Genomic DNA, 23,720 nt, shown 5'->3' with positions numbered 1-23,720 from the left:
ATCCTTATTTAATCCTTACTTACTTCTGTTGTTAGATGTTATTTCCTTGAGGCTTAAAATGAAAACTCATGACACCAAATGTTGTTCACTTTTAAAGGTTACGTACAAGATAAGTTATAGATAATCTGCAACGGAGCAACTGAAGTCTCCAAAACCGAATTTATTATCATGTTATTAGATGTTAAAAGATCATTTGTGCACACAAATCTTTATCCTGTTCACAAGATAAAAAAAGTTTTTCTTCAGGATAATATACTCCTTTGTATTTTTTTTGGCTCCTTTGTGCTAATAAAGGAATGTTGCTCTGTCCATATTTAATGCTCACTGCTGATGTAGAGAGGTGTTCAAGGAGCATAGTTACCCTCATGATATGCACAATTTTGCCTACAGGCAGCCAATCCTGAGCTGCGCACCTTTCCTGTCACCTGTCCTCTGTCACTGTACTTGCATGTGTATTGTGTGAGCAGTGAGGCTCTTATCTCTATTTTTTATTTATTTTTTTTATTCCAAGGAGTCGGACTGTCAGAACCTCAAAGTGACAATGCAGAGACTGGAAAAGATTCACACATACTGTCAGGAGGCTTCTGCTCTGCATATAACACACACACACACACACTGTAAATATAGGCAGAGTGCTGTCAGAAAGTGGGCTGTACGTTACTTTGCATTGTGGCTGTCACAGGATCGACTAGCTGTCATAATCACGCTACAGGTCTCTGTGAAAGACGAACAAAATCCCATCTGATTTTATGAAGAAACTCCAGAGCAATATTTAGTCAGAGAGAGAGAATTGAATTGAAGCCCTGAACAAACTGCTCTTCTTTCATCTTTCTGTCAATGTTTGTTTTGTCTTTCACATTGCAGCATCACCAGTTGAGACGTTGCCATTTGAGGTAAGTGTATATCTTTTTTTTTTAAATGATTGCATTTTCATGTGTTTAAGTATTGCTGACTGAATTAATTTGGACATTTTTACAGTTTGCAGATTTGTCATAGTTTTTAAATGTGTGAAAGTGAAATAATGACTGAGTAAAATCATTTGCAAAATATACAATATTTCATCATATACATTTTAACAATATTTTAAAGCATGAATTCTTCATTTTTTTCTATTTAGTAACTGTTTGCTTGCTATACTATTGATAAGTAACGTTAATCAACCACCTAGTAATGAGTTAGCAACCACAACGAACACTGTAGCCACAATGTACATAGCAACCAACCAGTAACACTGTAGCAATCACTTAGCAACCACCTCAAACACGTGAGCAACCCCTAACAACAGCCCAGTCTCAGAATTCCGTGAAATGATCACGAACTGTTAACACCGCATTACGTGGTGGTGGCACGGAATGTGCGAAAATTCCATGTGTCCATCACAGAAAACAATGCCAATGTGAAGTCAATGGCCCAATCCCAAAGTGAGCCCTGAGTACTAAGGACTCACAGACTTAATTGATCTCAGGTGCTAAGTGAGCGAGTGTGTGAGGCCACATGGGCTCAGATAGGTAGAAATGGGATCGGGACAGCACTTCACGAGATCACATGTTACCTTGGCGACGTTTAATAACAAAGATGTTGCTGACACTTGCCGGTTTGGGAATTTTCATTTTGTTTGTTTGTTGCTTTCCACACGGCCAAGGCCCAGGAGACGGCTACCTGATTCCAAACTCTTGTTTTACGAGCTGGACACCAGGTCGGTCCGTCCCGGGGTCGTGTGTCGTGCTGTTGTTTACCTTCGTAATTTCCGGATTTCCCTATCGTCTCCGCGGTAAACGTCACAACGCTTTGAACTGTGGGTAATTCCCTTTGGTGAAGTCTGCATCGATGCAGACTCACGGAAAGGGCTCGGTAAGTGTGTACTCAAACCCTCACGCCCTTTGAAATTCCACATTGGGACAACCCTAAGCCCTTACGAATTTCGCGAGAACGCGCACCAAAGTCCGTGAGTCCGGACTTTGGGATTGGGCCATTGAGAAGATGACGTAGCATTAAGAGCGACTACGGTAGCAAGTAGGATGAAAGTCTGAAAATCCACGTTGGCAGCTTGCTTAGGGTGGTGGATGGGTCAAACAACACAGGACTTTGACCCAGGAGACGGGTCATGTTTCCTAAACACAACCAACGCTTTCTTCTTTTCCTAAACCAAACCGTCCTGTTCTTCTTTTCCTAAACCCAGCCGTCCCATTGTTGTCCCGCGTGTCATGGAAACATAAGCCCACCCACGACCTTTTCCTTAAGTTAAGGGGCCGTGTTCATTTAACGGAATTCTTCCGTGGGCCCATGACGGATTTTTTTGCGATTCCGTGAAACTGCCACAGGTTATGAGTTAAGGGGCCGTGTTCATTTGAGATCAGGTTACCTAACAACCACTGGAAGAAGAAGTGGGCGTTACAGAAACCTTGACAAATACTGTAGGTAGGTACCACGTTTAAAGTGTTACCAAACACTTAGCAAATTTCTAACCTTTAACTCGTTTTTTTCGTGAAAGAAAAATTTATTTTGAACAAATGATAACTAACACATAAGCAGTTTGAATTAAGGCTAATTTGTAGAATGTGTTTCCCTTCCTTTGCACTTCCTCCTCTGCTAACAGATGACTCCCCATATCTGTTGTTGTAACGTGACTGTAGGACAGTTGGGTTTCTTAAATTCAGCAAAAATATAGCCTCATCTTTATCATGATTTTTCAATCTACCGTGGTGTCAAATCCAAAATGTTTCTTCACATTACTTCGGTTATTTGGAATCATGATTATCCATTCTGCAAGGCCTTCAAGTTTCCTCTGTTTTGCTTCAATGAAGATAATACAAATGGTTTTATTTACTAAAGGCAACAAGGCAAGCTTTATAATGTGACCGTTTCACAGATGCCCCCTGCTGGATAACAAGATTTTTCTTCAGTTGTGAATTTGGGCATCAAGATCGAATATAATTTTTTTTCCCATGAACTTTGAATAAAAGGTGACAGTCCTTGTAGCCGTTGCTCTAATATATTAGGCTGTAGTTCACCCTCTAAATCCTCCCCTCTTAATATGACTTTCCCTTACAGAATATACAAGATATACTGTGGTCCTCCTGTCTTTCAGGTTAAGAATAATGTAGGTAAACCTGCATCCTTAACCCCCCACTATCACTTAAACCGAAGAGTAATGGTGCATCCACTTTTCCAGCTTCACCTCCACCTCTAAAATTTTCACTTTGACTCCAGAATAATGCATCTGCATTTGTTCTCCTCGCTCACTCTAACCTCTCGCTCTCGCATGACTCCAGAATAATGGAGATGTATTTATTTTTACACCTTCCGTCTCGACCCCCATCGCTATCAATCTGGCTTTAGAATAATGTAGGCACATCTGTTCTGCTCACCCCCCTAACCCCTCAATTTCCCCGCCACTTCAGGATAATGTAGGTGCATCTATTATCTCCGCTCACACCAGCGCGGCTGTCTCCGACCCGCTTTTAGAATAATGTAGTCGCATTTACAACCACAGCCAGCCCCCCCCCCCCCAACCTCTCACGCTATCACTGCGGAGTTGGGAAATAAAACATACCTTCTCTGCTTTAAGCTTCACAATCATGCAGAAGAATTTTATTATTGCGCCAAATCATGCAGACACTCTTAGGTTTCCATATTCTCTCCATCGGCTACTTTAACTTTCTCCTCTATTCTCCGGAGACACAAACACAGACGAGGTGCAGGGAGGGAAGAGAATGAAACAAAAAGCACTCGGTAGCAGATAACAGTGTTGTTGCAGCGTAACCCCCGGCTTTTATTTATCATATCTCCAAATGGCGGTGTAGCTGTTGTGCTGTGGTCAGGATACAGTGACCTTAGTTGATCAACTACCCCCCTCAGCAGCCTGATAAGAGGGCTAATATAACAGCGAGCGAGGGGGGAAGGTTGTACTGTAATTATTTCTGCGCTGTCAGAGGGGGGAACAGACCGCAGCCCCCCCTGCCGATTCAAATCTGAGGGGAAACTAAAAAGAGGAGGAGGAGGAGGAAGAAGGGCCGCAACAACAACAACAACGCTAACGCCAGTGAGACAAATATCAGCCAGCCGCCGCGACACGCCTGAAATTGGACCAGTTTGTCATGCACAAGGCTGACACACACACACACACACACACACACACACACACACACACACACACACAGAGATCTTAATTCAGACTTTACTGGTTACACAAGAACACAAAATACTCGCAGACAGATATGTGAAAAATGCTCGGAACATGCACCGTGTCATGCCTACTTGTACACTGAATGACATACAAACATACCGTGAATAAATTACTTTTAAATTAAAATCACCAAATGGTGTCAATCCCACTTGGGCTCACCAGAAACTACAGAGGAGAGAAACTTCATGTTAAGCATGTGATGCAGAACGGAACGTAGCTCAATTAGTTCCGTTAAGTAAAAAAAAGAAACTTGCCGTTTACTTGTATCTGGTCAAAAAGGACACAAACCCCAGTCTCCAGTTTTTGTTTGGCCCATCCCCACCCCAACCTACCTCCTTATGTGGAATTTGGCACTCTTATACTTTGTCGCATTACTTTCTGCTTTGCTCCCGTCATTACTACGGCCGCTAAAGGGCGCCACCACTATAAATGTAAAAATAAGCATATAGGCCTAAGCACTATGGTTTCCGGTTAGTTACAGCGAAAATTGACAGTATTAGTAGAGTGGACGTAAACTGAATATTGTTCAACTGAAGCGTGTGTCTGTGGAAACACTCCAGACATTTACGATGGCATCACCAGAATGTGTCAAAAACATACTTATAAGGGCGAGTCCTTAAAGCAACACCAAAGATTCTTTTGTACCTTAAAATAATGTTTCCAAAATCGTTTCAGTGGTTCATCAACTCGTAACCGGGTGAATGGCACGTCTGCATTCGCTTTGCGGCCCTCTATCGGCTATAACCGCACTATGCAAGTTTGCCAGATCGGGTAGCGGATGTGTAGTTTGAATGAGATCGGTAATGGACAATTCCGCTTCCAACCTGTAGGGGGACCGAAGAGGAAAAGTGCTTTGGTGTTGCTTTAAGGGAGGGAGCTTTAACTTTGAAAACTGTTCGGGGGCCGCTATAGAGCCAATTTGCCACTCCCGAGCCCGAGAACCATGTAGATGTCCTTAGACCAGGATTCTTATCAAGCATGTACATTTCATGCAGATTGGACAATGTACAGTACATTCAAGCTACAACAACTTCCCGTTTCACGACATGACATCAAATTGGCCATGCTGCCACAGCCACGCACTTCAACAAAAAAAATCACAATCTTAAAAATGAAGCATCCTTAAGGTCTTCAGGCTTTTCTGAACACTTTTGACGTGGATCTGGTCAACCCACTAGGTAGAGGGCATCAAAGTGTAACGACTGTAACTTCCTGTTTTCAGTATAAGGCGCTATGACTATAACTCAATATTGGTATGTTAATGTACTCAGGCCAGGACCCTAATCAAGCCTGAGAAGTTTAGGGGCAGATTGGACATTAACAGTGCAGTTAAAAACCACTTCCTCCCCACAGTGTTGAAGGAGCCTATCACTGCAGATTTGAACCGTGCCGAAGCAATAACTAATGCTTCACAATAAGTCTGTTGTGCGTGCCCTGTATAAACGATCACAAGCTGCAGTTGTTCAGGAATTATCAACGGCCCCGGCACTTGAGCTCTCCACCGATGGATGAACCTGTAGGGCTACTGAGAACTACTTAACAGTGACGGCCCACTACATCACTCCCAAGCGGGAAATGAAAATTCCGGTCCTGCCAACTCGCCCCGTTTAAGAAAAGAGCATACAAGCACACATCTGGCAGAGAAACTAAAGGAGGAAGTGTCAGAGTGGAAATTGAAGAAGCCAGGGACAAGTATTGCAGTCATAACTGACAAAAAAAACACTGACAATGCTCTCCGTGAAGCTGGACTGGGTCCACAAGTGTGCACATTATTAATTTAGCACCACAGAAACACACCCTCAGTCATGACATCCCCACACGCTGGAACTCCAGTTACGACATGATGGAGCATTAATTGGAACGTGGAGAAAGTGCTCAAGAACGAAGGCATTGTTCTTGTGTCTGACCAGGATGTGACCGAGGTCCTTTAACCTCTGAAAACTCAGGGCTAGATTTATCAAGCCGTTTGCGCCTGTTTCCAGGCGCTAATTGGTCGCAAAGACGGACGTAACCGATGCGGGCTATTTACAAACAGGGCGCACTTGGGTAAAATCGCAGATTGTCTGCCACATGAGCGAGAAGAGACAAGTTGCGCTTTCAATATGCGTTCGTGGGAGGGTCGTGGGGAAAGTGGGAGTTCCACCCGAAAAGATGGGAGGATAAGCGCAAAGTGCACCTAATTATATATTCCGTGGTGTTTACAAAGACTGTCAGTAAGAGCGCGCCTCTATTCTGCAGGGGAAATTCTCCGCCTCTTAAAAGCAGGTCTAAACCAGCCGCAGTCGAGTTTCCTCGTAGACCTTTATGCCGCTGGTGAAATAGCAACAGTAATTTGAGCAAGACGAAGACATAGGCGAGGCTGAAAATATTTTTAACACAAGAATCACACTTTGTCAGTGAACACAACATCATTTAGCTTTACAGATCAAGCAGCCATGCAATATTAGAGTTACTGGAAGAAATCTCCCACTCAGCGTTCACATCCCATTCCAGCAGCTGTTAAACTCCTCGCTACATTACAAATATCGGCATCAGGATCATTTCAAACAGTGATAGCATCAGCAGTGGGAATATCGCAGTCTGCACTCAGCCGTATCATAGCACATGTACCGCTTTGCTACAGCGCAATTTACGGTCTAGTGGGCGGAGAAAGACGCTGATTGCCTGATGGGTGTCAGGGTTGATAAATACTACGCAAACTGTGGAAGAATAGCGTGCGCTATTACCGAACTCGCATAAACAGACGCAGCGCAAACTGCGCTAGTGTTAGTAAATTAGGCCCTCAGACTGATGTCAATAATAATTCGTATGCCATTTTGGTGCGTTATCAAGACGCATAATTGCTTTTAAGCGTGTTTATCAACGCCGTTTGGCCTCCATTGACTTACATTACCTTGCGATTGCGTGTGAAATTACGCCGTAGCGAGTAGTACGAAAGCCCGAAAATCTGCATGGGTCATACAACACAGGACTTTCACCCAGGAGACCGGGGATCGTGTCCCGCGTGTCACGTTTCCTAAACCCAACCGTCGCTTTCGTCTTTTCCTAAACCCAACCGTCCGAAAAGCGATGATGCGTCTTGATAACACGCTAAATTGGCATACGAATTGGCATGTCATACATACGCCACTTATTGAGATCAGTCTGCAACCCGTCCGCTGGATACGGCGTAGACATACACGCGGATAGCTCAAAATGCGTACAGATAACACGCCACTTGGCTTTAGGAAAGTGCCGTGTATGTTTAGGCGAAGTCATGATGTCACGTTGGAAAACTCTCAAAACAACAATGAAACTGTACCGTCGGTTTCAATGATTCTACCTCTAAAAACCAGGATCCTGAAATCCAAGGAACCGAGGATGGAGACAAGGACGCCATTTCCCTGGATTGCAACGCACCTGTGTGTTGGAAAAGTATTCTTACCCCGGCTCCCGACTAGTACCAGCTTACGTCCCCAGCGAGAGGGTGTAAAACTTAAAAACAGTCAAGGCTGACTTTGCTTGAAGTGAAATTGAATTAATTTAAGTGAATTAGAAAGATGCTGCACTTGTCTTAATGGACCATTTTTATTTTATACTTGAGAGTAGGGCTGGGCGATATGGAGAAAATCAGATATCATGATATTCCTGACCAAATACCTCGATATCGATATTGCGGGGATATTCTAAGGTTGACAATTGGTGCTTTTAACAAAAAATCTTCACACTTTGATTTTAGATAAATAATCCTCAGTAATGTGGACATAATGTCTAAGTGGGGAAAAGGCAAATAATAGAACAGTCTGGTAAGTTCAGAAAAGTACATCACTTTACTGTAATGCAGCCTTTAAAACCAGGAAAAGACAACACTTATATCATATCACGATATTATGATATCCAAAATCTAAGACAATATCAAGTGTCATATCACAATATCAATATAATATTGATATATTGCCCAGCCCTACTTGAGAGTATAAAGTTCAGAGTTCTTTCAACGTTTACATTGTTTTCTAATTACAAAATCTTTCTTTTCTGCTGTTCTGAAACCACACCGAGCCGTAACCCCAGAACAGAGGAGCATACCAGACCGCGGATGTTGTGTACCATTACACCCCTAATATCCACGCATTTAAAAAAAAAAGAAAAAAAAAAAAAAAGAATTAAGTCTTCTTAATGTTTTATTTTCTCTCCTCAGGCCTTTTCTCTCTTCAGACTCTCCTGTCTGTCTTTCTCTCTTTCTTTCCCTCACTCTTCCTCATTGTCTTTTTCTCTCACCCTTTTTCTGTCCCTGATCTGTGCGTTAAAAAAAAAAAATGTTAATCAGCTTAATCATCGTTGCTTCAGCATCAGTGCCAGGACTCTGCTTTTGTCCTTTTTCTTGTCCACAGCTCAAACCTCCTGTCATATTTCTTTCTTTCTCCAATTGATGCATCCGAAACGCCCACAGTCAAACTTAACACCCTAAACAGCTGCCGGGTGATTTATGAACGACTGTGGCAGTTTTTAAAGCCATCTGGAAGACTTGAATTCATCCCAAGTTTAACCTTGAAAACATCAAACAAGAAACCCAAAGCTGCTTTGTAGCTGCTGCAGCACATAATTGTTAAGAAACCCTAAAAAAAAAAGTGTCAATTGTGGCTTTTATTGTGAAGCCGGGAGGATGTATGGGCCGGTGTCGCCCGGTGATAGATGACACGATACCCAGCTTTCCTGATTTCGCAAATTTCTATGAAATGTGTCCTGAGTTCACGAAGGCAAGGAGATAAGCGGCTGGAAGAGGCTCGCCGGCCAATAGGATTCATCCATTTCTGCCTCTTATCTGCTGATAGAGGAGGACCCTCTCTCTCCTCTACTTTCTCCTCCTTCCCTCCTCTTTTTTTCCCCCAACTCCTTTCCTTTGCTTCTTCATCACCATCCTTTACCTCTTGTCTCCTTTTCAATTCATTCTCTCTTCTTTCATCTTCCTCCTTTTTGTCTCCTCTCTTCATCTCCTCTTCGTTGTCACAGATCTGTTTTTTTCTGCTCCTCCTCTTTGTTTTCTTTAACTCACTCCTCCTCGCCTTGCCTTCTTTTCCTCCACTTCTTATTACCTTCTTCTTCTCCTTAACTCTTTTTCTCTCTCCTTCTTCTCTCCTTTCCTTCTTAACAAAGAAGAACATAACAAAGCTAGTCGTTTTGGTGTGTAAACTTAACCGCAGTCGCCGCATGACGGTCCCCTTTTGTCGGCTAAACTTAACTGCAACGGGGCAGCGGTCGTCGGTTCAATCCCCAGACCGGCAGGATAAAATCTGGGTGGGAAAGTGTAAGAGCAGCGCTTGTCCCTCCCTCATTACCACCACTGAGGTGCCCTTGAGCAAGGCCTTTAACCCCAACCGCTCCAGTGGAGCTGCTCAGTGGCCAGCTATCAGACTGTGGTTGTACTGGGCAGCTTCCAGATATGACTTCCGACCTGCATAAATACCTTAGAATAAATAAAAAAACGGCCGCTGTACTTTGCGGCTATATGACCGGACGGCTAAATTTCGTCACGTGACCCAAGAGAGAATAAAATGTAATAAATGCTTAGATATTGTAGGTATTGTTAGAAGCTGCAGCGATGGTAGATAACTGAAGTATTTCCTCAGTGTTTTGGCAGAGCCCACCGCTGATTCACTCTGCGTGTTTTACTGAAAAACAGCTTCCAAGGGTGAAACCTCCGAGGCGCTCCGCAGCTTCCGGTAAAACTGCCAGCGCTGCCGTTCCTCCGGCTGAGACACTTGATCTTCTTTAAGACACTTCAACCCTTTTTTTTCCTGTCTTTTTTTTTTTTTTTTTTTTTTAACACCCCTTAAAACAACATTGATTGTTTCCCAGAATGACTTTCTGTCGCCGTGGTAATGATTATGCAGATGTGGCACAACCTTTCCGTTTGACGGGCGGTTCCCACGGGGGAGGCGGTGACACGCCGGCTGCTGCCATGCCGACAGGCGACCGACATGCCCCCTCCACTCCTCCCCACCCCACCCTTCTCCTTGTGCTTAGTCTGGCCTTTTCCTGGAGGGTGGAGGAGGAGGTGATGGAGGAGCGGGTCTGTTCAAATCAACACCGGAGCTCTTATCTTAAAATGAAAGATTCTCCTATGATAACTCACCTGAAATGCTCTGCAGCATCATAATCACAGTAACAAAATGACTAAACCTAAAAACTAATTTGGAATTTGCCTTGGTGAAAGGTGCATACATAAACAAACAAACACACATATTAAACATTAGTAGGAAATGAACAATAAATACAGAAAAACAAATATACAAAATAACTGCATAAGAATAAAGAGGCTGAATGGGTTGAATGTAGCCTGGCGCCGCCCTCCTACGTACTTCCGCTCAATTTTCATTTCCCTTCAGTACTCCGTCTGGGTTTGCGGTATGTTCGTGGGTTTTCTCTGGCCAAATCTTTACAGGTCCAATCAGGGAACAGAGGGAGTGGCTGAGAACGATGACTTTGAGGCCGTGCGCTAGTTTGAGTTGTAGTTCCATAATGGCGGCGGAGATAGATGTGAGTGAAGCCATTCGGTCCGTTGTGGCAACGCTGCCGAATATCCAGAAGTTAAAGCCCGAGCAAGAACAGTCTTTGCTGAGTTGTGTTGGTGGCCATGATGTCGTGGCCCTCCTCCCCACGGGGGTTCGGGAAAAGTTTGATTTTCCAGCTCGCTCCGTTAGTGGTGAAGGAGTTGGCTAAGGCGAACGCTAGCGATGCTAAGCCGACGTCACGACCAAACGTTAGCCATTGGTTATGGCGGATCCAGAGTGGCTCTGGGCAGATCCAATAGTTTTAAACTTCAACAGAGGACCCGCCTTCAAGGAAGTTAACACTTGTCAGTGGAGAGAGGCCAGACTCTCTGTACTAATGAAATGGACCAGAGTCTAGGTATAGGACCAGGCTAGGTTGAATGCAGAATTTGCAAAAAATATAAAGTATGTTCAATTTTAAGGCCAGGATGAACTTAAATAAAAGCATTATCGAAGTTTTGGTTCACACCAATTTGTTTATTTGTAGCTTAATTATTAATATTTTCTTTATCATAACTTAAGAATAGAAGATTTGAAAGGTTGCCTTTAAAATCCCCAACTAAGGAAACATTTCACAGATGAAGACTTTATGGATTATATAGATTATAGGCTATGATGTTAATGTTTGTTCAGTTACTAAAGTCATACATTCATACAGAAAAAGTAACACATTTATTTTTCATCATTTACTGTAGAATATTGTTACAATGATTACACGACTAATATAGTTACAACAGCATTTTACTAAACACAAAAAAGTTATTAAAACTATACATATGACGTACAAAGCATTAAATATATAGCAATTTGACAGGAAAAAAGGCAAATCATTCTTAATGCAAAGCAGCATGTTAACACTTATGTTTCATATTTATTTTTACAGGCCTATCATCTTTTATTTAAAATAAATTAAAATCCCTCTTTTTTTTGTAGATTCTTGCCACTTTCTGAATAAAATTAGGTTATCTAAAATGATTTTCCTTTAAACTGTAATTCACTTAAATGACTAGATTTTGAATTCATAAAAATAGGAAATATCATATCCTATAAAATACTTTCCTCTCTTTACATTTCTGGGATATCATCACTCACTGTTAGTCTCCTATCAAGTCACATTTAAAAACACTTGCATACAATTTGAATCTTTTTATCCTACGTCCCATATGAAACAGAAATTAGCCTCCTTCTCTGGAACGTTTGGAGAACTACCAACGTGCACAGTATGTGACACCTGATCCCTGTAAAAAGAAAAAGTATTTGAGTATTTTGACATGAAGTAGATATCTTTGTACTGTGACCCAGTAAAACCTCCTCATGTCTCCTGGCTTCTCTCTGCTCTTCCCTCCTCCAATGACAGGCCTGCACTGATTTATTCTCTCGGATGATTGGCCGTCTGCCGTCTCATTGACAGCGAACCTTTTTCATCATATCTCCACTTTTCCTCTCCTCCTTCCCTTTTCTCCAAATCCTTTTTTCTTTCATATTAAGTTTTTTTTTCTTCCGCCCTCCGCCGTCTCCTCTGCCACTGGATTCTATCTGACAGGAAATATTCCAGGCGATGTGGCGTGGTTGTAGATCTCGGGCCGTGGCAGACGGTATTGATCGGGCTGATTTGCATACATAAATCTATTGGCTATCTGACACTTGCCAATATTCTGGGCAGCAGGGAGTGGCGGTGCTGAGTCGGCCAGGTCACATTATCATTGGTGATGGAGCTTTGATGAAGTGTGACAGCGCTGCACAGCTGCTGACTGACTGGCTGAAAGACTGCACTGTTAAAAAATCATGGGCCAAGTTTAACGGCAGCATGTGGCCTTTTAAGGATGTACTATAAACACCATAATAATAAAAGTAGCTATGCTTTAACTAAATAATGTGGTACTGAAATCACATTTTAATATTCACATAATGGTCATTATTTTATCATAAATTGTTAAAATACAACATATATGTGATAAAAAAATGTTGTTAACCAAAGTAAAATTTACAGGGCTTTTAGCCACGCTAGCAGCAGTGTGGCTCCATGGATGGCAAAATCAGTTGGTTGGTCCACTTTGGTTTACATTTAAATTCAAATTTAATTAAGAGGATGATGAACCCCTAAAAATGTGCGTTACCCTAATTAAACTGAATTCCAGTTTGTAAGTCCTCGCAAGGGTCTAACTTTGGTTTGAGAAGGGGGGGGCACAAAACAGTCTGGGGGTCCTCTGCCAAAAAACAACAAATAATGAAGTTGATCATAATGATAAATTCTTCTAGGAAACAAAGTGAGTGAGTGTGTGTGTGTTTGTGTGTGTGTGTGTGTGTGTGTGTGGGGGACGACATAAATGGGATTGAAATTACGCCCTAGAGTCCTCGTACCAGTGACATTCGGACGTTGTGAAACCGTCACAGTTTTAAACATGCGGCCTTAAGTTCACGTTGTGAATTGAAACAAAAGTAGTTGGTTTGCCTTAGAAAAAGATCATGGTTTTGGTTAAAATAAGTACGCCTTATGTTACATAATGTGACATGTAAGTTGAGTATGTACATAAGTCAACGTTGACTTTTCACACGGGACACGAACAGCAGTCTCCTGGATGAAAGTCCCGTGTTTCTTTGGCCTATCCACCCACCCAGACATCCTCCCTACGCGGACCTTTGAACGCAGACTTTGATTAGAAACGTATTTGTGATATGTCAATAACAAACGTAATTCCAGATAAAATATGTTTCCCACGAAGCGTAATTAAGAATGCAGTTTAGTTGTAAGGGAACCTAATTTGGAATGCCATGGTTGTCTCAGTATGGAGAACACAACATCTTAAAAACGCACTTTACCACAGAATGTACTGGTATTAACAACTTGTGTTGACAGTGTTGTTAAATTGAAACAATCGTAACTTTTCTTACATTTTGAAGTGTTGCACTGTGCAGAGATGAAGCATGTAGAAACCACTAAATGGCAACGCAAGCAAAGCTATAACCTGGGTGGCCGACTACACCGACTGAATGGCAGATTTATTTACAGTGTATCTTTGACAACCCAGGACCCTGCCTGTTTGGATACATGGTTAAACTGTTGACTGAAGGGTATAAAGCAGGGGTCTTCAACATTTTTCAGGCCAAGGACCCCTAACCTGAAAGAGAGACAGAGTAGGGACCCCCCACTACATATTGTATAAAATTGAGTTGCATAATATACTGGGCCTACAATAACATGTAGGGTGGTCTGAAGCCTATATCTTTTCATGGTGCGCTACGATACTAAGCTAATAAAAATCACAATAATTTACATATTCATATATCATCATGTTTCAATGTCAAACATACATGTGGAAGGCACAGTGAATCCATAATCTTACCTGTATCTGTGGATGGCTACCATAATGGCTACTTACCTATAGGCCAGTGTATCATCAGTGTTATTGTTGTTTTTTATGAATAGGCCGATTTATCTTTGCTAATACTATGTGGGATTCCTGTTAATGTTTATTTTCCTACATATTTAAATTTTTAGGGAAAAAAATAACTATAATTTGGTGGCCCCCATGCAGTGACTCTTAGGACCCCTTAGGGATCGCGGACCCCCTGTTGAAGATCTCTGGTATAAAGAACTCCTATAGAAAAGAACAAGCAAATATATAGCTGACTCATTTTGATTGTCTGTCTGGCCATAGCCAGACCTGAGGAAATAGTTGTTTTTATTCAGACTTTTAAGTGGCCTCTTTTGAATCAGAGATCAATAAAAGTGAGAATACTTTTTTTTATATTTAAGAGGCAGAATCTGACGTGTTGCCGTACCTGGCGGTGAGCCTAGAAGCTAACAAACTCCAACCTGACTTTAGGACAAATTGGGTTGTTTTCACAAGCAAAAACACAAATCTGCTCAGTTTGAGCTCAGCTGTGGAGCTGCAAAGAAAAACATGTATATATTTTGTGCCTTTTTTTAATTTTTTTTTTTTTTGAAGGGTTCATTCTCCGCAGAGCAGGAATGTAGTCAGGAAATTTCATTAAGAAGTTTCAGCTAATCGTGGCAAAACTGTCGACAAGAAACAGACACCAGAGGTTCCTAAGTTTTCTGCATTGTGACCTCTTTAAATAAAATAATTATACCAATTCCCCATTTTATAAAATAGGTATACGTGCATGTTGAATGAAGTTCAAAGATGTCTGCAAAAGGTAATAAAACAGATGTATAGGAATGGGATGAATGTGAAACATGGAAAGTGGAAATATTTTTGTTTGGTGGGGGGGGGGTTTTTTTTGTCGGAGGAAATGAATTAATTGAAGAAGAGAGAATGTGAAAAGGAAAAGAGAAGGGGGGGGGGGGTGGGGGGGGGGGGGGGGGGGGGGGGGGGGGGGGGGGGGGGGGGGGGGGGGGGGGGGGGGGGGGGGGGGGGGGGGGGGGGGGGGGGGGGGGGGGGGGGGGGGGGTGTGTGTGTGTGTGTACACAGAGGGTTCCTATTCAGTCACATAACCATGTAAAACGTAGTCCATAAAGAACTTGCATCTGTTTTCCTTGTATACGTGTGCTTGCTTCAGTCATATCTGTGTGTGTATTTTTGTTTACTGGATGTGTCTGTGTGTATGAGGGTAATAACTATATATAATTGTTATTTATTTAGAAATAATCTATTCATTATATTTTTATTTGATAGTCACATATGATGCCAGATGTGCTTCACACATCATGCGTAAATGTTTGGTAGTTGAACGTCGTTGCACTTGGATTAGGCAATGGTTAGGGTTAAGGTTAGGGTTAGGTGCCTTGAAGTCGACGTTGGGGGCTTAAAACACCATCGAGCCCTTTTAAATGAAAGTAAATGGCAGGTTGTTATTTAATTTTATGGTTGTTACTTTAAATACCAAGATTTTGCACAAAAAACATCTGATCAACCTCTAAAATATGATGCATTTGTAGACTGAAAAAACTGTTGTAAAACCATAATTAGTTATTATAATCAAATAATAACTTACATTTATATCATATAACTTATATAACTCTACTGTTACTCTACGTAAATGCTAATAACTGTAACTTTGCTGATATTTTTTTACTTTTACTTAGGTAAAATTTTGAATGCAGGATTTTAACACTATTACCACTTTCATTGAAGTAAAACATCCCAGTACTTCGTTCACCACTGGTATGTGTGTGCGCTCCTTTTGTTTTTTACAGGACTTTGTGTGTATACTTGTGTGTATACTCTGTATCTGTGTGTTTATGTGTGTGTGTGCTCTTGATTGGATGTGTATGTGTACGTGTGTGTGTGTGTGCGCGTGCCTGTGCGCGCGTGTGCACTCCCTCATTACCAGGCAGTGTTCCCGGTGTTGTGTCGTCGTGGGAACGCACCGTGACAACCTGCTGCTTTGGTATGCAGGAGAACAGAACTGATGGCGGAGCAGAGTTAATAGCTCTTCTGTGGCGAAGCTCTGATCCTTCAACACATCACCAACTCCCCCTCCACGCCGTGATACAAACACAGAGTGGCACGATTTAATGAAGTTCTGTTCCTTAAAGCAAGTGGCGGTTTGCAAGGGGGGAGGGGGGGAGGGATGGAGGGGAGGTATGAGAACCTCTCTGCTCCTTCAGCTCATCTGTTTCTTTGAATAGTTTCCACGAGCCGATCGATGCGCCGGTTTTCTCCTGGCCTTTCAGCGCTGTCAGCCGTCATTGAGGGATGCAAATTCACGTCAGAAACTGGTCTGACACTTTTCCTGTCGGGGGGCCCGGCGCTAGAAAACGCCGCAGCTCAGCAATAAACGGGGTGAAGGCCTCGTTTCTCAGAAGGCCGCCAGAGAGACAGAGAGACCTTTTCCATCAAAGTTTTCTCTCTCCGTCCTGACAAGATGAGGATGTGAAAGGACACTCGGTAAAGTTCATCTCTCTCCAGATGGAGAGGCAGCACAGTCAGAAAACAAGGAATAAGTTCTCTGATAGTTGAAGCCAGAAATAATTGTGATGCTACCAAACTAGAACCAGAATAATATGAAAGTTAACAGATGACAAAACTGAACTTTTAGATTTTCCTTCAGATGTTTGGAAGTTCAGAGCCCGTGAGAACGTGTAAAGATTTTGCAGACATGTCTCGTTAGGAATCCCACCCCCCCCACACACACACACACACACACACACACACACACACACACACACACACACACACACACACACACACACACACACACACACACACACACACACACACACACACACACATATTAGGCCATGGTCATACTTATTACATATTTATGTCTATAAACCCAAAGGATCATTGTGATGTCACTTTAAGGCAGGATCCAATATGTCGATGCCTTACTTCCAGGTCAAATCAATGCATTTTTCTCAGTTTGACATTGCGTGTAAAGAAAATAAACTGCCAAAACGGAGAGTGAGTTTAAGGATATCAAGCAAAGAAAATGCCACAGCTCACCTAAATCAGTAGGAAGACTTCCTGTTTGGCTCCTGAAAACATCAACATTGCTCTGTAAACTTAAATGTATTTGTTGTTCTCACTCAGTAGTTTTGTCACTAATGAACTTCCATAGCCTGACTGCTGTTGTATATGAGATACAGAAACTACAGCTACTGTTACATAGTCGTTTGCCCATCCATTATCCATCCGGCCTGCCTTTTCTTTTAAACGTGTTGCTCTCTAATTAAGCCCTGCTTCTGTCATGTACATTTGCTGTTGCTAATGTTTTGTTCCTAATGCAGACTCAACAATTCCTCCTTATGTTTCACGTTAAAAGTCTCCAGCGGTTCAGGGGGACATAAACACTTACTGTTACACCACTGTTTTTCTCCTTGTTACTTGACTGATGTTATGTTGTTGACTTCACTGTGCAGACACATGCATGTGCATGTTTGAGTTTGTTAGTACATGTATCTGCTGAAGGTGGAAAGTTTCTCTGTGCTCATCTTAAATCTCAGATTAACACCTGAACGGACCTGCAGGATTTATGACATCAAAACTAGTTTGAAGCCAGTTACAGCCCAGTATGCAACTTACAGTATACAAATGTGGTGTGGTACACTGAAAGCCCTGTGTCCAGCAGTAATCATTTTTTGAAAGATTCTGGATTGTTTCCTTTGCAGGAGAGGGAAGGCATGCGAGTATTTTTAAATGTCTAACAGGAGGGGATCCTAAAACATCTGCAGGAAGTATTGTGGTTTGTTAAGATTATTAAAGGGCGACAACTTTGAATTAATTTAGAATGAAGGAGTCAGAGGTAGAACAGTGTTTCTGTTGACTGTTTTTGTAGAAGTTGAAAATTCTGGAGTTACGTACTATAACCATGATGTTATAAATACATTGTAGAAAGTGAGAATAGTAAAAACGTTGGCATTGGATGTTAGAAAGCATTACTGAACGTAACCCAGAGTTTTGCAGAATAGTCCAATATGGACGTTCTTGTCTGGCGATAGGGTTGGTTATTGTGCAGATTGCAAAGTGCAGCGCTTTAATCGAAAATGTTTCGGCAGCTTTGCTTTCGTTTTTCATTCGGTGCTGCTGACCGCACTCCGTTAGACATTTCTGCAGAGTAAAGAGAGAGAGAGAGAGAGTCAAAGACGAAATAAAAGAGAAAGACCTTTTCTAGAAAGTTTGGTCAGTCACATCCTGACAGAATGAGAGTGTGAAACGGCTCTCGGTAAAGTTCACCTCCGCCTGCTGCAGGATAAAACGGATAAACAACAAATTAGGAAAAAAGTACAAAAGAGCAAAGGAGAAAAAAAAAAAAGTAAAGAAGACCTCATAGCTGAGGAAGGAAACATACTGTAGTAACTCACCTCAGATACTCGCTGGATGTTTGATTTTGTGACATTTAAGTGCTTCCAGACTCAGCTCAAGCTTTACATTTCAATAGTACTGTACTTTCTAATTTGTTGTGAGAGAACAATTTGGAGGTGGAGGTATTTTTCGGCTAAAGTTCTCTTTTCACAGGACCATTATTTCCTGAAGACCAATGAAACAACCACAGAAGTCACCCGTGTCCCTGATCCCAGTGTAATCTGTGAGTAAAAGTTCAACCACAAATCACCATCCGCGTTTTCCAAATTCACATTTATTCCCTCTTTTGACAACCTCTGTCATTTGTCTGCTTATTCTTGTTCTGTGTCGAGAACTTTTAAGGCTGCAGTGAAAGCATTCTGGGTGTGAATGAGAAGCAATCACACAGCAGAAGGAGAGCTCACAAATCCACCAAATAAGCAAATATGGAAAGAACGTGACATTGAGGACATGAATGGCTGCATTTGGTGAGTAACATTACTTCATAACTTCTTGGGGATACGATCGATCGCCACCTTAAAGATACACTGTGTAAGAATTCCTCCCATCTAGCGGTGAAACTGCATATGCAGCCCGGTCTCACGGCAGTTCGTGTAAATGTCCACGTTATTCTTAATCTATTGATACGTGTTCACGGAGACGTTTTTCTCGTTTTTTACGTGTAAATGTCACGTTATTTTTTACGTGTAAATGTCACGTTATTTTTTACGTGTAAATGTCACATTATTTTCTCGGGGAAAGGACGCCGGGAGGTGGCCGAAAAGGTTGCTCCATAAGCCGGGAGGCGCCCGCGAGATGGCCCGCGAGACGGCCCGCAAGACGGCCCGCAAAACGGCCCGCTGGGGACGCCCCACAATAACGGGATGGCGGAGGTTGGGTTTAGGAAAAAACTTACGGGGAAAGGGCGCCTTAAACGCCGCGGAAAGGGCGCCTTAAATGCCGGGAGACGCGCCACAAAACGCCACACGCAGGGACGCCATCCCCGGGAAACAAAGCGCTGCAAACGGGACGCGATCCCCGCTCGCCCGGGTGAAAGTCCTGTGTTGTTTGACCCATCCACCACCCCGACCAACGTCCCTACGCGGATTTTCGGCTTTTTATATTACTCCCTACCATTTTGTGCTGTGGCCACGAAATATGCTTCCCATTGAAATACATTACTTCACATTTTCGTGTTGTCCACCACGTAAAAAACGACAAAAACGTCTCCGTGAACACGTATCAATAGATTCAAATAACGTCACATTTACACGAACTTCCATGAGACCGGGCTGGCATATGACAACCAACTGAACATTACTTTCTAGCCCCTCCCATTCCGATCGCGTTTTAAGTCCTACGGTGGCCAAACCCGAAATTCGGAATTGTTTACACGCAGCTGTTCTAGCCACTCCCATATTAATTTGGTCTTGTTGCTTTGCCTGTCGCATTGTCGTTTTAATTCTCTTTTTCGCTTCCCTGGCGAGTAATCCCTCCCTGGCATTCGTCATGGCGCCACTGAGTGTAAAAGGGCGAAAGGCGGAGCTATGTCCCTCTTTGGCTGATGTATTTTAAAGATGGAGGCGCAACATGGCGGCCGTCATCCGAGCGACTCGCCCGTATGCATTCTCAATGATTCTAAATGGCAGATTCTACGCGTACGAGAATACTTTGGAAGTAGAATGAGAAAGAAATGAATGAGGACATATTTGTGAAAGAACAAAGTATTTTTTTTGCTAAGAATCAACTCCAAAAAATGACACAATGTAGGTTTAAGATTTCTCTGAAGATATTCTCGGAGGATATTGAAGTAGTTTAGATGTCCCTCCTAACATGGCCAGACCAGTTCAAACGTCTGTACATTGACTTTAAAATACAGCCAGAAACTTAAAGAAACAGTCTTTAGTCTCAACTCCTTTCATCCTTTTCCTCTTCCTCACCTTTTTCACTTTGTCTTCTTTGAACCTTGTTGCTCGACTCCATCTCCTTCACTCCCACCCATCTTCACCACCAGTATCACGCGACCGAAAGCCTCACCACCCCAAATCAGGCGGTACTAACAGTCCAATTTTTCAATGGACAGCGCTATGTATGAATTTCTAAAAACGATAATTAATGCTGGATGGGTATGTACGTTGAGAGATAGTGAAAATACTAGATGACACCATTATTCTAGAGTGTTTGAGCTGACTTGGGTGATTGATTGATTGAAATAAGGAGGGATGGGAGTGAGCTTGAGGATAAAATTGAGAATGATGGCAAGGATTTAGGGTCTGATGTTGATTGATTTGCGGTGATTGATTGCAAGAGATGTTTGATTCACGATTTGGGATTGAAAGATTGCGAGGATTTGATTGGGGGATTGAGTTGATAAGGTGGAAGATTGAGGAGATCTGGGAGGATGTTGAGATGAGATCTGGATGAGAGCTTGATTTGCCGACAGCAGGATTTGACTGGAAGCGGATTTTTGATTGACGGATTGATTTACTATGCTTTTGTTTTTCTCATCTCCCTAACTCCTGTCCTTTCTGCTTCTCACCTTCTCTCCTCATCCCTCTCTCTCTCTCTCACACCTCACCTCCTCTCAGTACTTCTCGTTCCCTTTCTCCCCCCACCCCTCCCCTCTCTGCCTTCGGCTTATTAAGATTTCAAAGATACAAATGGCGGAGGGCTGATTGCTTTCAGGGAATCTGCCTTTAATAATTACAGGTGGAGAAGCTCGGGGTAACGTTGGAGGTGCAGAGACTAATGGAAAACTAGATTTTTTTCACTGAATTAGTGCAAGGATTGTTGGGTGGGGGGGGGAGGATCCATATATTGACAAGCCATCAGAGGACCGTAGATCAAGAGAAGTGCTTCGGACTCGTCGGAGGAGGCAGCGGCAAACTGGCTCTGATGCTCCGTGGCATCTCGATAACGCTTCCTGCAGCCGGTGCAGGGCTGCGAGGAGGCTCGAAAGCACCTTCATCTCCAGGACCGTGGAGGGAGGACAGGGTGGAGGAGGAGGAGGAGGAGGAGGAGGAGGAGAGTTTAAAGGCTGCAGAGTTAACCTGTTTTTTTCTGATGACTCCCTCCTCCTCTTCTCGCGGAGGACCTGAATCAAAATGTAAATGCTGGAGCCTCCGAGGGAAGCGGGGCTCTGGGATTCTGCTAGTATTGATTATATGAAGTGAGTCGGAGTCGCTCTGTTCACCAACCAAATGTGTTTTCCCCCGATGCTCTGTGACAGGAATTACCCAGAGTTCAGCTGGCTCTGTTGCTAATGGCATTTCTGGTTTAAGAGCGCACACACTCACTTTGGCTTAAAATTCAAGGACTCTTAATCATTTTCAGGATCTTATGTGCCTAAAAAAAAAAGTACATGGCGCGACATTGGGGAAGAAATAGACAAGTCAGACACAGTATGAATATTTCAACAACCAAGATTTTGTGGATTTGTTGGTGAAAATAGTCTAGTAACTGTCATGGTCATTAAAATGACGTTCCCATACTACAACTAAACTGCATTTAATGGAAACACATTTTCTCCCAGATTACAGGCGCAGTTTTAAACATGTGGTTAACACGACATTAGTCTTGCATTGCCAGACCTTCCTTCACGGAGCTGCGGAGGAGGGTCTGGCTAGTCCACACAGCATTCAGGGATGGGAGAAATTCCTTTAAAACAATCACAATGGTCTTGGTGGGCGCTAAGCGCCGTACGGAGCCACGGTGCCTCTGCAAAATAGCCTCTGGAAGGAACTTGTTTTGGTGGAACATGTGTACGTTCAAAGGTTGTTTTAGTCGTGCAGCAGAAAACTCAGATTAGACAGATAGTATGGGTGTTGAAATTAATCATTGCATCGATGCATCGCGATGCAGACATGGATGATTCTACAACGATGCAGTGACGGACAATAATCGGTTATTGCTTTTCTTGTTCATTTTTAGTTTGCTGCTTTTTTTAGTTTTTGCCTTTTGTGTGTTTGTCTGTCTGTTGTGTTCAGACTCCGTTACATTCAGAAGGTGTCTTTTTTAATAGCAGATGCAATAAAAATGGGAGTTTATATATATCCGACTGCTTGAATTTGTTGATGAAAACCATGTGTAGCAATATATAATAAATTTGAAGAGGGGATGCATCGTGATGCATCAGGATATCGAGTCGTATTGAATCGTTGACAGGATAATTGCAATCGAATTAAATCGTGACACCAGTGAAGTTTCACACCTCTAACAGATAGTCTAGCTAGCTGTCTGGATTTACCCTGCAGAGATCTGAGGAGCAGTGAACCATACCAACCATCCTCATAAATCCACCGGAGTTTAAAATGTCAACACAAAGAAAGCGTAAGGAAACGGACATCCGGCCTAAATTTATACAGTTTGTCTGATCCATCCATCCACCCAGACCTCCTCCCTACGTGGACTTTGATCAAAAACGTATTTGTGATATGTCCAAAACAAACGTAGTTATCCTGGAGAAAAGTGTGGAAGAAGACAGATCAATTACTGCCTGATTCGTTGAAATGCATATCTGAGACTGCAGATGCAACAAACATATTCCTGTTGCCAATCGCTACTGAAAAATAACTTCATTCTACAAACAGTTGTGTGACATTATTTGTTTATAAGAACCAGCCGTTTTTTTTTTTGTTTTTTTTTAGAAACCACCGAGCTGAAGCCATGACCATGACCTCTGACCTCTGTGTGGGGGAGGGAAGAGAACAGAAGGATCTCTCTGCAGAGATCAATAAAGAAACATATCATTACAACAAAGCTATAGTCACATTCATGCTCTGATACACAAAAGAAAATGTGTCGTAGCTGAAACATCTGAACAATAAAACCCACAACAAAACCTATTAATCATAACTTAAGTCGTCAGTTTGTATTTTTCTTTATAAAGTAATATCACTTGATTCTCTGACAGTCATTGCATTATTGAATTGAGCTTAACTGAACGTTATCTGACAATTTATGACATTTCCAACCATTTAAAGGGTCAATGTTAGTTTTTTTGTTTTTGGTCTATGAAATGTCAGAAAGTGGTAAATAAATATGTAGTGTTTCCCAAAGCCCAAGATGATGTCCTCAAATGTCTTGTTTAGTCCACAACTCAAAGATTTACAGTTTACTGTCACAGAGGAGTGATGAAACTTGAAAATATTCACATTTAAGAAGCTGGAATCAGAGAATCTTTTTGTCAAGGTTGTATCTTTGGTTTGAGAAGTTGGGGGGCGAGAGGGTGGCACAAAACAGGGCGTCTGGGTG

The 23,720-nt window shown here is 42.4% G+C and overlaps 1 long non-coding RNA gene across 2 annotated transcripts; it reads left to right on the top strand.

The window, feature by feature from the left end:
• The first annotated feature begins 861 nt into the window (after nt 1-861).
• Nucleotides 862-23,470, top strand: LOC120560093. 2 transcript variants are annotated; one of them, XR_005639423.1, is made up of 4 exons: nt 862-893; nt 18,642-18,711; nt 18,831-18,955; nt 23,114-23,470. It is a non-coding gene; the product is annotated as an uncharacterized LOC120560093 (long non-coding RNA). The 2 variants fall into 2 exon arrangements; XR_005639422.1 differs by lacking the exon at nt 862-893 and having other exon boundaries at nt 18,494-18,711.
• Nucleotides 23,471-23,720: the final 250 nt, after the last annotated feature.

Source organism: Perca fluviatilis, chromosome 6 (genome assembly GCF_010015445.1).
Source record: "Perca fluviatilis chromosome 6, GENO_Pfluv_1.0, whole genome shotgun sequence".
Lineage (NCBI taxonomy): Eukaryota > Metazoa > Chordata > Actinopteri > Perciformes > Percidae > Perca > Perca fluviatilis.
This window is presented reverse-complemented; position numbering and strand designations above follow the sequence as displayed.